Genomic DNA, 14,635 nt, shown 5'->3' with positions numbered 1-14,635 from the left:
ATAATCTATTATAGTTGTCTAAATTGAACCACACACACACATCCTTGGCTTAGAAATGTTCCTTTTGAGGAAGAAATGCTGTCTCTCAAAGAGATGTGATTCCTCAAAAGAAACCAAGGTGCTACTAATAAGAGAAAGAAGAATAAGTGCTTGTCAACCAAAGCACAGCTAATGCCCGTTAAAGTTTACCTTGGAAAATGTGCAAATCAGAAAACCACTATAAGGGATGAAACTCCCTTAGAGCTAATGGGAAAGATGAAACACTAGAAAACTTCTATTTGTTAAGTAAATTACACTTGAAATTCCAGTACAAGATGTTTGGACAAGTGCTTTCAAATAGTTTATTCATCATTTGTGTTGCCCACATATTTCAGGAGTTTTGTTTTTTTTTTTTTCTTTTTTTTACCTATTACATTTCTTAGGAAGCCTTCTTTTTTATAGAAAGATGAAAGGGCCAACCTTGAAAGAAGTCATCAAATAATGAATAAATCAGAAATTTGAATTGATGGGAGCATTAAGTTAACAAAGTCTGTCAATGTTTTTCTGTTTTCTCATGTGGGTATGGGACCAAGTTACAGCTAGGAGGAAAGATGAGCCAGCTGATTTTGTTTAGTGAAATGGAACTTTAGGGATTGCATTATTCCATTTCCAATTTCTTTAATTAACATGTGAAAATTACATTTTGTCAACAGATACTCATAGTGTATCACCTACTAATATTCTCATGGTAAAAGTAAATAGAAAAAGCTAACATCGAAGCCTTTGAAGTACTTCTGTATATCAGATACTCTACTCAGACCTTTTACATGCATTTCTCATTTAATGTTTATAAGAACTCAGTGAAAAGAGGTACTCTCAGTGTTAGGAAAATAAGAATCAGAAAAATTATATAACTTGCCTAAGATTACACAACTAAGTGGCAGAAAATAAAGTAATAAAGTAAAATCAGAAAATACTGATGAGGAAAATGAATACACTATATATACGTTAATACATATAATTATAAAAATAACTGCAGAATTTATTTTCTGAATTGTTTAGATGAAATATACTTACAATATGCTGCTGCTGCTGCTGCTAAGTCGCTTCAGTCGTGTCCAACTCTGTGCGACCCCATGGACGGCAGCCCATCAGGTTCCTCTGTCCCTGGGATTCTCCAGGCAAGAACACTGGAGTGGGTTGCCATTTCCTCCAATGCATGAAAGTGAAAAGTGAAAATGAAGTCGCTCAGTCGTGCCCGGCTCTTAGCGACCCCATGGACTGCAGCCTACCAGGCTCCCCTGTCAATGGGATTTTCCAGGCAAGAGTACTGGAGTGGGGTGCCGTTGCCTTCTCTGTACAATATGCTACTTATGTGAAATATCTAGAATATGCACATTTCTAGAAATAAAGTATATTAGTAGTTTCCAGGGGAAAAAGAATGGGAGGATGGAGTGTGACAGCTCATAGGTAGGAGACTTCTTTGGGGGGTGAAGATGTTCTGAAATCAGACAGTGGTATAGGTTGCTCTGTGAATATACTAAAGGCTATATAAATATTAAAAGCCAGGATGAATTTTGTGGTATTATATTATGGTTAATTATGTTTCAGTCAAGCTGATGCTTAAACATAAAAACCACGATCAGTCATTATCTCCCTGAGATGGTAAGTTTGTAGAGTGATTTGTAGTTCTCCAAACTTATTATTTTCATACATTTCTATAACTTTACTCTTTGTCTACAAAATTCTTCCCACTTTCCCACCCAACCCCTTTCCTGCCTTGTAAATTTCTTATTCCTCTTTCATGAACTGACTTAGATTTCATCTCTACTAGGAAATCTCCCTGAATCCCTAGTTCAACCATGAGCTGCATTTATCTGAAGGTTCACATTTTCTTTCCAGTAAAGATCATATTCCATGGTAATTATTTGTTTATGCATCTGTGTCCCCACTAGTGTATAAGCTCCTTAGGTATTTGTGTTTTGAGGCATGTTTGGCCGGTAATGGGTACTTAGAAATGTTTACTGAATAAATAAATGCATGAATGTTTAAAGATAGAAAATTTAATGTTTCCAGGTTGAAGGATTCTGTGATATCAAGGTATTTTCTGATATCAGAAAGTGTCTTGGATTTAAACCTGAAATGCTTGGTATGATGAATTGAGATTACCTACGGAAATTCATGCTACAATGAATATTTGTTTGCCTCCTAAATGTGAGATGCTAGCTCAGTCCTCACATGTCCCAGGATAAGCTGAGCTCCCTAAGAGAAACAAATAAGTCTCCCTATCTCATGGAATTTGTGTGTGCATGCTCAGTGGCTCAGTCATGTCTAACTCTTTTGCAGCCCTGTGGACTGTAGCCTGCCAGACTCCTCTGTCCATGAGATTTTCCAGGCAAGAATACTGGAATGGGTTGCCATTTCCTTCTCCAGAAGATCTTCCCGACCCAGGGATCAAACCCACATCTCTTGTATTGCAGGCAGATTCTTTGCCGCTGAGCCACCTGGGAAGCACACCACGTGGAAAATTCTTGTACAATTAACAAACTATGTTGCAGGACTCTAAAATACTTCATTGGAGTAATTAGCCTTGGTTGTCAGTAATCCAAGATATTTAAAGCTTTGAATCCTGGGTCTCTTGTGGTGGGAAATAGACCCTTTGGTGAATAAATTTTATCCAGATTACTGTGCTTCCAGAACAATGTCTCAGTGCTCTGCTACTGAAACATACTGTGGTTTGAAACATTTGAACAAAGTTATCTCATCAACAAATGTATTAGGAGTGTGCATACAGACTAGCGAACAATACAGTCCAGATGGCCAAAGGTGATCCCAAGAAACCAAATGACAAGATGTCTGCTCATGCCTTCTTTGTGCAGATGTGCAGAGAGGAACATAAGAAGAAAAACCTGGAGGCCCCTGTCAATTTTGCTGAATTTTCCAAGAAATGCTCTGAGAAGTGAAAGACCATGTCTGGAAAAGAGAAGTCTAAATTCAATGAAAGGCAGATAAAGTGCACTATGATCAGGAAACGAAGGATTATGGACCAGCTAAGGGAGGCAAGGACCCTAATGCCCCCAAGAGACCACCGTATGGATTTTTCCTATTCTGCTCTGAATTCCGCCCAAAGATCAAGTCTACAAACCCTGGCATCTCTATTGGAGATGTGGCAAAGAAGCTGGGCGAGATGTGGAATACCTTAAATGACAGTGAGAAGCAACAAGGCAGCAAAGCTGAAGGAGAAGTATGAGAAGGCTAAAGGGAAGTTTGATGGCACCGAGGGTCCTGCCAAAGTTGCCCGGAAAAACATGGAAGAGGAAGATGAAGAAAATGAGGAGGAAGTGGAGGAGGAGGAGGAATAAAAAAATTGTTAATCTTTCGCCTTGTGAATACGTTCGAGTAGGGAGCGCCATGATTGACACACCTCTCACCCAAGATGTGTCTGTTCCCATCATTAGGTTTAATACCCAGTTGGCTCACGATCATATCGTAGTCTCTCAAAGTGTTCTAGCAATTGTCATTGGTTTACATGAAGTGGCCATGTGTGTCCAAAGCCCCTGGAAACTGTATCAAAGTTGTACATATTTCCAAACATTTTTAAAACGAAAAGGCTCTCATGTTCTCCTCACTCTGTGCACTTTGCTGTGGTGTGACAAGGCATTTAAAAATGTTTCTGGGTTTGTTTGTTTTTTTTAATTTGTAAGGTGGTGTGTTAATTCTATGGTCATTGGCTAGAAATCCCGAGTTTTCAACTGTACATATCTATAGTTTGTAAAAAGAACAAAGCAACCGAGACACACTCTTGATTCTCCTTGCTTGGTACGGAGGCTGTCGGGGTGAAGCCTTCCAGAGGGGCCGTAGCTCAGGGCATACACCGTGGGGCTGGACCCGTGGACACTGTGGTGGGCATGCATTTAGCTTCAGGTTGTCTTGTTTTTGTATATAATGATATAGCATCCTGCAGTCAGCTGGCATGAGAAGTGTTTTGGATCCTTTTTAGTTGAAGTGTGGTAGTTTTAAACTGTTTTTCTTTGAACAAACCATAGAACTCTTCATTGTCAGCAAAGCCAAGAGCCACTGCACCAATAAAGTTCAAGAACCTTCTGTACTAAACATGATCTGCAATGTTCTTTTTTTTTTTTTTGTATGTTTACAATGTTGAAATGTTTCTGAAGTTAAATAAACAGTATTACATTTAAAAAAAAGTATACATACAATGAATTTTGATCAATAAGATTTTTGAACTCAAATCTTATATAAGCAGCTGGCGGCATCTGAGAGATAAGAGATCACCATCAGTGAAGAAAATAGACCCTCAAAACATTGCCTTCATGGAGTTTATATTATAGAAGTGGAAGAAATGTAAGGGGAAATAATTTCAAGCAGAGAGAATAATTAGGATAAAGGTGATGTCTGATAAGTCGAAGGAGAACAGGATAACCAGTGCATAATGCATATGAGAAAGCAGTGTCATCATTAATATTATTCCCCCAGATAGACTTACTGGTCACGATTATTTGTCCCCTTCCCCAAACTAGTTTTTGCAATGTCAGTCACCATGGTCACATGAGACAGAGTATATTTCCCTGCCCATTGATGTTTAACTTGTTAGGTGACTTGCTTTGGCCAATGGAATGTGAGCAAAATGGTGTGACATTGTCCAGATGAATCCTTAACAGACATGGCATATTCCTGTCTGCCTTCCTGTGCCTCTGCCATCAGCAAGAAAAGGCCTGCAGGTAGACACGCCCCCACTTCATCCTGACTGCCAGAATTAACATGGCAATGGCACCCCACTCCAGTACTCTTGCCTGGAAAATCCCATAGACGGAGGAGCCTGTTAGGCTGCAATCCATGGGGTCGCTAAGAGTCGGACACGACTGAGCGACTTCACTTTCACTTTTCACTTTCATGCATTGGAGAAGGAAATGGCAACCCGATCCAGTGTTCTTGCCTGGAGAATCCCAGGGATGGGGGAGCCTGGTGGGCTGCCGTCTATGGGGTCGCGTAGAGTCGGACACGACTGAAGTGACTTAGCATAGCATAGCATATGAAGCAGAGCTACTCCAGCCAGAAACACAAGGGCAGCAGTAGGTGGTGGTTGTTATAAGCCTCTGAATTTGGACCTGATTTATTATGTAGACTTTACAGTGGCAATGGTTACCTCATGCAGTCTTCAAGACCAACTTTACACATTATTAGTATACCTTTGTTTCTATTTTTTCACTTTTAAAAAAACATCATTTATTGTGAAAAGGGGGCAACAGAGGATGAGATGGTTGGATGGCATAATCATCTCAATGGACATGAGTTTGAACAAACTCCAGGAAATAGAGAACAGAGAAGCCTGGCGTGCTGCAGTCCATGGGGTCACAAAGAGTCGGATATGACTGAACGACTGAACAAGAACAATTTATTGTTCATATAATCTACAGTTGCCTAAACATTTCTGAAAATAGCAGTAAGTCATAAATAGAACAAACATGAGCAGAGCTATTTTATTGCAAAGAATAAACCTCATCTGACTAGACCCCTAATTTCTTCTAGCCACTTGTTTAGTAGAAGGAAAACAAAGGCCTTTTCTCTTTTCCCCACTTCTGTTTATACCTCTGCACCAGGACATCTGCTTTTTCAGTTTCCGAATTTGACAGATTTCTGTTACTTAAGAAAAAACACACAATTCTAGGTATATTTTGACATCTTTGTATGTTTGTACTAGTCACTCAGTAGATCAGTGATCCCTCACAAAGTAAAATCCACCACACAAGTGTGAAGTTATTTTTATATATAAACCCAGTTTATGGCTCATTTTCACAAGTTGTAGTTCCTAGGCTAAATTTTCCAAAGGGGGTCAAGCTTTCATACCTATATATCCCAAATTTGAGCCATATCAGGAATACAAAAAGAAAATCAAACCTTTCCCTGCTGGTCCAGTGGTTAACTCTCTCAGCTCCCAAAGCAGGGGGCCCAGGTTCGATCCCTGGTCAGGGAACTAGATCCCACATGCTGCAACTAAGACCTGGTGCAGCCAAATAAATGAATAAATATTAAAAAAAAAACCTATCAGCTCTGGTGAGAAAACCACAGGACTTCTTTCTCTTGAATCTAAATACTAAAAATTGTCTCACAATATATCAGTTATTCAGCAAGGAATTCTGTGGTGTAGGTTCACAAAACATGTCTAGCCATAGAGATGTAAGAGGTTTGGGATAGGCAAAATGAGTGAAGGTAGTCAAAAGGTACAAACTTCCAGTTATAAGCAAGTGCTGGGGATATAATGTACAGCTTGGTGACTGTAGTTAACAGCACTGTACAGTATTCTGTATTTGCTAAAAAGCTTTCATCATAAGAAAAAAATAGTGACCGTATGTGGTCATGGATGTTGACTGAACCTATTATGATAACAATTTTGCAATATATACAAAAATCAAATCAGTATATTGTATACCCTAAAACAAGGTTATATGTCAATTACATCTCAATTAAAAGAAAAAGAATTTGATCTCTACTTTAAGTAAATATACCCTGAGAAATGAGAGCTTCCCAGGAACCCAACTGCCAATGCAGGAGACACAAGAGAGGCGGATTCAATCCCTGGATTGGGAAGATCCCCTGGAGGAGGAAATGGCAACCCACGCCAGTATACTTGCCTGGAGAATCCCATGGACAGAGGAGCCTGGTGGGCTAAAGTCCACGGGGTCACAAAGAGTCGGACACAACTGAAGTAACTTAGCACACACACACTGAGAAATGACTTTAACAGTTTAAACTGCTGGGAGCTGTCTTACTTTGGGCTCCCCCCAAGTCAGGCCTTTTGACAGACTTGGGCACAGGGAGCTCCTGTGTGAGGTGATCCCAAGAGGCACAAGCAAACGAGTGAAGCAAGGGTGAAGAAAGTAAGGAGGACAAGCTAAAAAAATTTGCCTGCTATATTTAAAATGGATACGCAACAAGGACCTAGTGTATAGCAACAGAGAACCCTGATCAATGTTATATGGCGGCCTAGATGGGAGGGGAGTTTAAGGGAGATACATATGTACCCAAAAGGCTGAGTCCTTTTGCTGTCCACCTGAAACTATCACAACACTGTTAATCAGCAATACTCCAATACAAAATAAGGTTTAAAAAAAAATTTTTTTTAATTGCATTTGTGTGCAGGTTACTACTATGGGCAACTCACACCCAATCCTGCTGGGATCCTCTGAGAAACTGTGTGGAACACACCCAAGAATCCTAAGACTAGGCACCAGGGAGGCTGGGACTTCTATCCCCCAGTTATTAAAAGCTGCATACAAGAGAATTAACCTCGTACCTTCTACTTCCAACTACCCTTACTTGCAGCAGAAAAGGCTTCCTCAGGCTAAGGGAAGCCCTCAGTCAGAGAAGAAAGCATAACGTAGGAGGTTTATCAGCATCTACATCAGCTGCCTGAACTCAGTCAGATAGGCCAAGGAGACATGGTGCAGGACACCATCTTTGTCTGCTACAGGGCACACAGCTATTTGTTCCATCAGCTAGAATGATATTCAGTATTTCCTGAGCACTTACTGTATATTAGGCACAGTGCTAATGACCTGTGTATCATATCATTTAATCCTTGCATCAGCCTCTGAGAGGTAGATACTATGATTCACACCCTCTATAGACAAAACAATTAAGAAATTTGCCAAGATGACAAAGCAAGTAAATGGTGGAGGTTTAAACATGGGTAGCCTGATTCTAGGGCTCTTTACTCATGAAAGGCTAAGTGCAGAAATCAGAAGCATGGGTAACTCAAAGATGGGAAAATAGTGAGGCATGTAATCCTCAGAAAAGGCTTCATGGTGGAAATAAACTTGAGGAGTACTTTAAGTAGTAGTTTAAAGTGGGAAAGTGCAGAAAAAGAAATGAGCTTGTATATAATAAGAATAGGGAAAGATGAATGTAGAAGGGGCTATAACGTGATGAGCATGAGTTCAGCAAAATATCCTCGCTGGAGAGTACACAGAGTTGATCCTTATTATGGAGTGAGGCACATGTAATATTACATGTAATTCTTTGTTCATTCAACAAATATGTATTGAGCATCTGCTTAATACTGGACATTGGAAGTACAGAGTTTTTTTTTTTTTTTTAATCCAGACATGCTCTGCGAAGGAAGATCCCCATGCAGTAGATATTTGTTATTTCTGTTTTTCAGTACTGGACTCTATCTTTCAGTGAATAACCCATTCATGAAGGTCACATGAAGTTCTACTCCATCTCCTTTTACCCCATACACACACACACACACACACACACACACACAGGGCACATGACTGTAGCCTGGCCAGTTAGAGCACCCAGCCTCTTGGCTTCCGTGATTGTATTAGAGATAGACTGTGTTGTGCTGTGCTCAGTTGCTCAGTCATATATGACTCTTTGCAACCCCATGGACTGCAACCCACAAGCCCATCAGGCTTCTCTGTCTGTGGAATTTTCCAAGCAAGAATACTGGAGCGGGTTTCCATTTCATATTTAAGGGAATCTTCCCAACCCAGCATCAAACCCACCTCTGTTGTGTCTCCTGCATTGGCAGGCGGATTCTTTACCACTGTCCCACATGGAAAGCCCTTTAGAGATGGACACATGACTTAATTTAGATTTTTCATCTGGAGCACAGAGGGATGTTTGCTTCTGGTGATCAGGGTTAATGAGTTAATGAGGTGTGGGTATGAAGCTGCCATTTTGCCCACAACTAGGAAAAAGAGTAAAGTCAAGCAGAGGCAAGATTTGAGGAATGATCAGTCTGTGCCCTGCCAGTTTGTGTGTATGTGTGTATGCTCTTGGACTCAGTGATAATAAGATAAATCTCATCTCAAACTTCTCAAAAGAAGCCCTGCTAATCCCATAGAAGAAGGGAGTTTGGTTGGTAAGCTTTTCTTAACATGTCTTCTTATTCAGTTCAGTTCAGTTCATTTGCTCAGTCATGTTTCCTTCTTTGTGACCCCATGGACTGCAGCATGCCAGGCCTCCCTGTCCATCACCAAATCTCAGAGTTTACCCAAACTCATGTCCATAGAGTTGGTGATGCCATCCAACCATCTTATCCTCTGTCATCCCCTTCTCTTCCTGCCTTAAATCTTTCCCAGCATGGGGGTCTTTTCCAGTGAGTTAGTTCTTTGCATCAGGTGGCCAAAGTATTGGAATTTCAGCTTCAGCATCGGTCCTTCTAATGAATATTCAGTACTGATTTTCTTTAGGATGGACTGGTTGGATCTCGTTGCAGTCCAATGGACTCTCAAGAGTCTTCTCCAACACCACAGTTCAAAAGCATCAATTATTCGGTGCTCAGCTTTCTTTATAGTCCAACTCTCACATCCATACATGACTGCTGGAAAAACCATAGCATAGTTTTCTTATTAAGTTCAACCAATTGAAGATGTCAAATTATAGTACACTGGCCCACTCATCACAGACAATTAGACCCACTGAATATTTATATATGTGGGATTCTGAAATAATTGTCTAGATTTTAGATGAAAATCTAAACTTTAGGTTAAGCTTTCCTTGATTGAAGGAGCCAAATTGAGTACTGAATCCTAATTATAATCCTCCTTTTATTAAAAATCTTTATTTTCTCACTCACTTTGGTTCATGTTCATTGGCTTGATATCCAGACTATTAGGGTTGTCATAGGTTGGCCATGTGTAGAATTTCTTTCACAAGATTTAAGAAATTTGAGAAACTAAACAGAGAAATGCAAAACTAAAAGTACTTTCAGAAAAGAATGTTCTTGAATCATGGGACATATCCTGATTTAAAACAACTACTTTCTCAAGAGGACGCTTGGAATTAAAATAAAAATCTAGAGAAGTACTGCATGGTAGTGCAGGAGAGAGGTTCAATAGAAGAGAGAGGAAGTGGATTTTATCAAACTTTGAAATGCCAGTGGGTATTTCTGCAGTTGATGCCTATTCAGGATAAAGGATTAAATGGTTTTATTTATTAAAAGATTTTTATATGAGATGCTTCAGTCATTTGTAAAGAAGCTAAATTAAAGTCAATTGAATCAATATTTTTGAGCACCTGCTATGTGCCAAGGAATGCTAGGAACACAATCCCTAAATCTAGGGGACTAGAATCCTTTTCTCTTTCTCCACATGTTTTCTTCTGTATTGGCCTCATTGTTTTCAAGTAGGATCCAACATGCCTGTCTTAGGTCTTTAAGTCCAGAGGAGGAAATATGACAATTGATCGGGTCTACATCTGACATTTTTCTGGGCTCCAAAATCACTGCAGATGGTGATTGCAGCCATGAAATTAACACACACTTACTCCTTGGAAGGAAAGTTATGACCAACCTAGACAGCATATTAAAAAGCAGAGACATTACTTTGCCAACAAAGGTCCGTCTAGTCAAGGCTACGGTTTTTCCAGTGGTCATGTATGGATGTGAGAGTTGGACTGTGAAGAAAGCTGAGTGCCGAAGAATTGATGCTTTTGAACTGTGGTGTTGGAGAAGACTCTTGAGAGTCCCTTGGACTGCAAGGAGATCCAGCCAATCCATTCTAAAGGAGATCAGTCCTGAGTGTTCATTGGAAGGTCCGATGTTTTGAAGCTGAAACTCCAATACTTTGGCCACCTGATGTGAAGAGCTGACTCATTGGAAAAGACCCTGATGCTGGATAAGATTGAAGGTGGGAGGAGAAGGGGACGACAGAGGATTAGATGGTTGGATGGTATCACCAACTCAGTGGACATGAGTTTGGGTAAACTCCAAGAGTTGGTGATGGACAGGGAGGCCTGGCGTGCTGTGGTTCATGGGGTCACAAAGAGTCAGACATGACTGAGCGACTGAACTGAACTGAAGCAAAACATCAGATGTCTACTCCATGGGGACACTAAAATAAATAACTCTTGATCTCATGTTGCAAATGTCCCCATTCTTGAGGCCTCAGTCTGTGACTCACTTTCAGGGAAGAGATAAAGGATGGACAGGGAGTGAGTGCATTGGATAATCATCAGAGCGGAACATCTAAGTCTAACCTCTCTTTTCCTACCTGTAGCCTAAGAGGCCATTTGAGGTAGGATGAAAATGAAATGTCAAAGACCAGGGAGGATTCGTAATCTGAGATAAAGGCATATGCCCTCTAGGTGAGGCATGGACAGTCAGTGGGACAGAGGATATCTAGGTAGTATCATCTGCAGTTCTCATGCAAGAGCCCTTTATTGAGTATTTGCCAAGGACAGGAAGCTGATAGATACTCTACACACTCATTGGCTGATGACAATACAAATGATTGCTTAGTGTGATGACATGCATATGATAGGTACTCAATATCAGGCCATGCATGTCCATATAACTTGAATATCAGAAATGGACATAAGAAAAATGAAGATTTGGGGGAAAGTAAAAAAATCATCATTTAGAGCAGCCATTCTCAAGCATTAAGTCCCAGACCCCTCTACATTCTTATAAATGAGGACTACAAAGAGCTTTTCATTTGTGTGGAATATGTCTGTGGATATTTAGAAGATTACCAAATTAGAAATCAAAGCTAAGAAATGTATAAAATATAAAAATATGCATTTTATTAGCCATCAGAACAACAGCCACAACCTATAGCAGTTTTCCTTCTGGAAAACTCTATCGTATACTTGCAAGAGAATGAGATTGAAAGTGACAAATAACATATTAGTATTATTGTGAAATTAGTTTTGATCTCATGAACCCCCTGGAAGGGTTTCATATATCCTCAGGGGTCTTTGAGTCACAGTGTGAGAAGTTCTGCTCTAGAGTTTTCATAAACATTAAGTATTTCCAGGGAGCTAAATAGAAATATTGAATATGAAATTACTTGCAAGAATTATTTGCAGCATATATTCACATGGTTTAGACCTTGGTTTCTAATTATCAGGGGAAGAAGCAGGATTTCACTTCTGTTCGCTTCCGTTTAAACATTCTGTGAATCAAGGGAAAAAAAACACACACATAGAAGGGTTTTGAGTTTGGTTTTGTTTGAAATCTTTCCAATGACCACTGTTTTTTTCCTTTTGAAGACGTTTGGGACCCTTCAACGAATAGTTTAGTATCAGTGGCCTCATTAAAATATTCAAAGTTTTTCTGGTAGAATCTTTGCTAGATGTTGTATACAATGGTCTTTCATAGGCGATTGGTTCAAATTGAGGTGATGTATTTGGGAACAGATGTCCTGGAGGATGGCTTGGATAAGCAGGAAGGGATTAAGCAGGACATAGTCAAGGATTCCCTGAGACCCCAAACATGTATGTGGACTAGAATGGGTGAGGAGAGGAAGCTACCTCATGCCTTTTCCTGGGCAGCGTGAAAAACGGTCTCTTTTTCATTGTTAACTTCAGAGGCACAAAGTTGTCCCCAAGAATTCTTTTACAGGGATAGACAGTGTGGGATCACCCTGAGTGTCTCTCCATTCATTCCCACTAGAACTAAATATGCAAGAAAGCCATTTTCCTTGCATCTGTGTTTTGCCTGTGATTTGACTTGGTGCTCCGTTATAGGTAGCAAAAATAAACAGGATCCCTGCCTTCATGCTACTTAGAGCCTAGGAGGAGAGACAGGCAAAACACAGGTTCACAAATAAGCAGTGTGACTTCAGACAGGCACTAGAGCAATAAACAAAATAAATTAAGCAGTGAAGTGGGATAATGGGATGGACAGGCCCTTTAGATTAGGTGGTCAAGGGAGGTCTCTCAGTGGTGGTGATACTTGCCTTGAGAATCTGAATGAAGAGAAAGCTGACGGTGGACAGCTTGAAGGCCAGTTAAGAGGCCCCAGTGGGCGGGGGAGTTGTGTTCCAGGAAGAGAAAGTATCAAGTGGGTGTGATGATAGCAAACAAGTGGGCAAGATCCAAATGATGTCAGACCTGTAAGCCGCAATGAGGTGTTTGCATCTGGCCCTGAGTGGGAGGGGAAGCCTTAAAGGAGAGCTTTATGCCATGGAGTGACATGCTCTGATTTATGTAAGAGATTTCTGGTTGCTATGTGGAAAATGAATTCTTAGATGTCATGTTTCAAATGCAACTTGAAAAAAGTATGATTAATCCCCTGTTGCTGGCAAAGCATCAGGAACATGGATGACATTATGTTTGCTGACAATGAAGAGCAGTTTCCATTCTGAGCTGATAAATTTATTGAACAAACTGTGTTTAGTTAACTAAGATGAACAGTGTTTCCTTATGCCTTAGACGTTTTTTTGTTTTTTTTTTTTTCCCAAAAAAAGAATTTGTGTATTTGTGGTAATATTAACAACCTGAAGAACTGGAAATTTACAACTTCACGGCCACTTGACAGGGCAATAGCTTTTCAGTGGTTTAAAGGAGATTGCATTTTGTTCTATATGTATGAACGATTCCTGCTTATTTTATTATAATCTGGCAGATATATTGAATTGCCTTCCCAGCAAGGATTCTGTTAGTTTCCCTATCCTGAACATTCAATGAGGTCGTTATTATGTGAAGAATGAAATGACAGCAGGCAGAAGAAGAAAATGACCAAATAACTGCTGATAAGGGTGACTTTTTGACAGAGCAGTATAGTAATAGAACGCATTGTATTTCTAGGTCTTGGAATTCTTCTTTTTGAAAGCATTTGGATTTTTAAAAAATCAACTTTAGTAATTAGACTTCTGCCTTGAATTTTGAGCATTGGAAACTGTTTGCAATTCACCTAGGAGTAGCAACTGCAATTGCCAGTTACATGCAAGCATTACAATAAAGCTTCCCTGGTGGCTCAGACAGTAAAGCATCTGCCTACAATGCGGGAGACCTGGGTTTAGTCCCTGGGTCGGAAAGAAGGAAATGGCAACCCACTCCAGTATTCTTGCCTGGAAAATTCCGTGGACGGAGGAACCGGGTAGGCTACAATCCATGGGGTTGCAAAAGAGTCGGACACGACTGAGCGACTTCACTTTCTTTCTATTACAATAAATGTAATACATTATCTCATAATGTGAGTGTGTCTCATCCAGTCAGTTGAAGATGTGATGAACAAAAACTGAGATTTCTTGTGCAAAAAAAGGGGTGGTTGGGGGAGAAGTTCTGCCTTCAGACTGCATCATAGAAATTCTGCTTTTCCAGGCTTTGGACTTAAGTTCATGACATCACCTCTTACCTAGATCTCCGGGCTGCTGGCTTGCCCTGTGCATTTCAGACTTGCCAGCCCCCACACTCACATGAGCTAATTCCTTAAAATAGATTCCTTAAATTCCTTATAATATGTATCCCATTAGTACTGTTTCCCTGGAGAACCCTAACTAATAAACTCCTTTCCCCAGCAGTTCTGCTTCTAGAAATTTATCCAAAGAACATACAGATATCCAAAGATACATGTTCAAGGCAATGTTTCAGTGTTTAAAGATGGGAAATAAAATTTCCACCACTGGAGGACCATTAATAAAATTATTATGCGATGTACACTAATATAGAACATTCTAAACAATATGATAATTCATATATCCTCTAGGTATATTGGGCTTCCCTGGTGGCTCAGACGGTAAAGAATCTGCCTGCAATGTGGGAGACCTGAGTTCCATCTCTGGGTTGGAAAAATTCAACCCAGGGATCTTTAGGTATATTATTAGACTTAAGAATATGGCTGCTGCTGCTGCTGCTAAGTCGCTTCAGTCGTGTCCAAATCTGTGCGACCCAATGGACAGCA

General features: G+C 40.1%; 1 protein-coding gene and 1 pseudogene across 1 annotated transcript in view; both read left to right on the top strand.

The window, feature by feature from the left end:
• SYNPR (synaptoporin) overlaps nt 1–14,635 on the top strand; it is a 295,792-nt gene that overhangs the window by 213,308 nt on the left and 67,849 nt on the right. The window lies entirely within an intron of this gene.
• LOC138984678 (high mobility group protein B3 pseudogene) lies at nt 2,207–4,079 on the top strand (annotated as a pseudogene).

This window comes from Bos mutus, chromosome 22 (assembly GCF_027580195.1).
Source record: "Bos mutus isolate GX-2022 chromosome 22, NWIPB_WYAK_1.1, whole genome shotgun sequence".
Lineage (NCBI taxonomy): Eukaryota > Metazoa > Chordata > Mammalia > Artiodactyla > Bovidae > Bos > Bos mutus.
The sequence above is the reverse complement of the archived record's forward strand: the minus strand, read 5'-3'. Positions and strand labels throughout refer to the sequence as shown.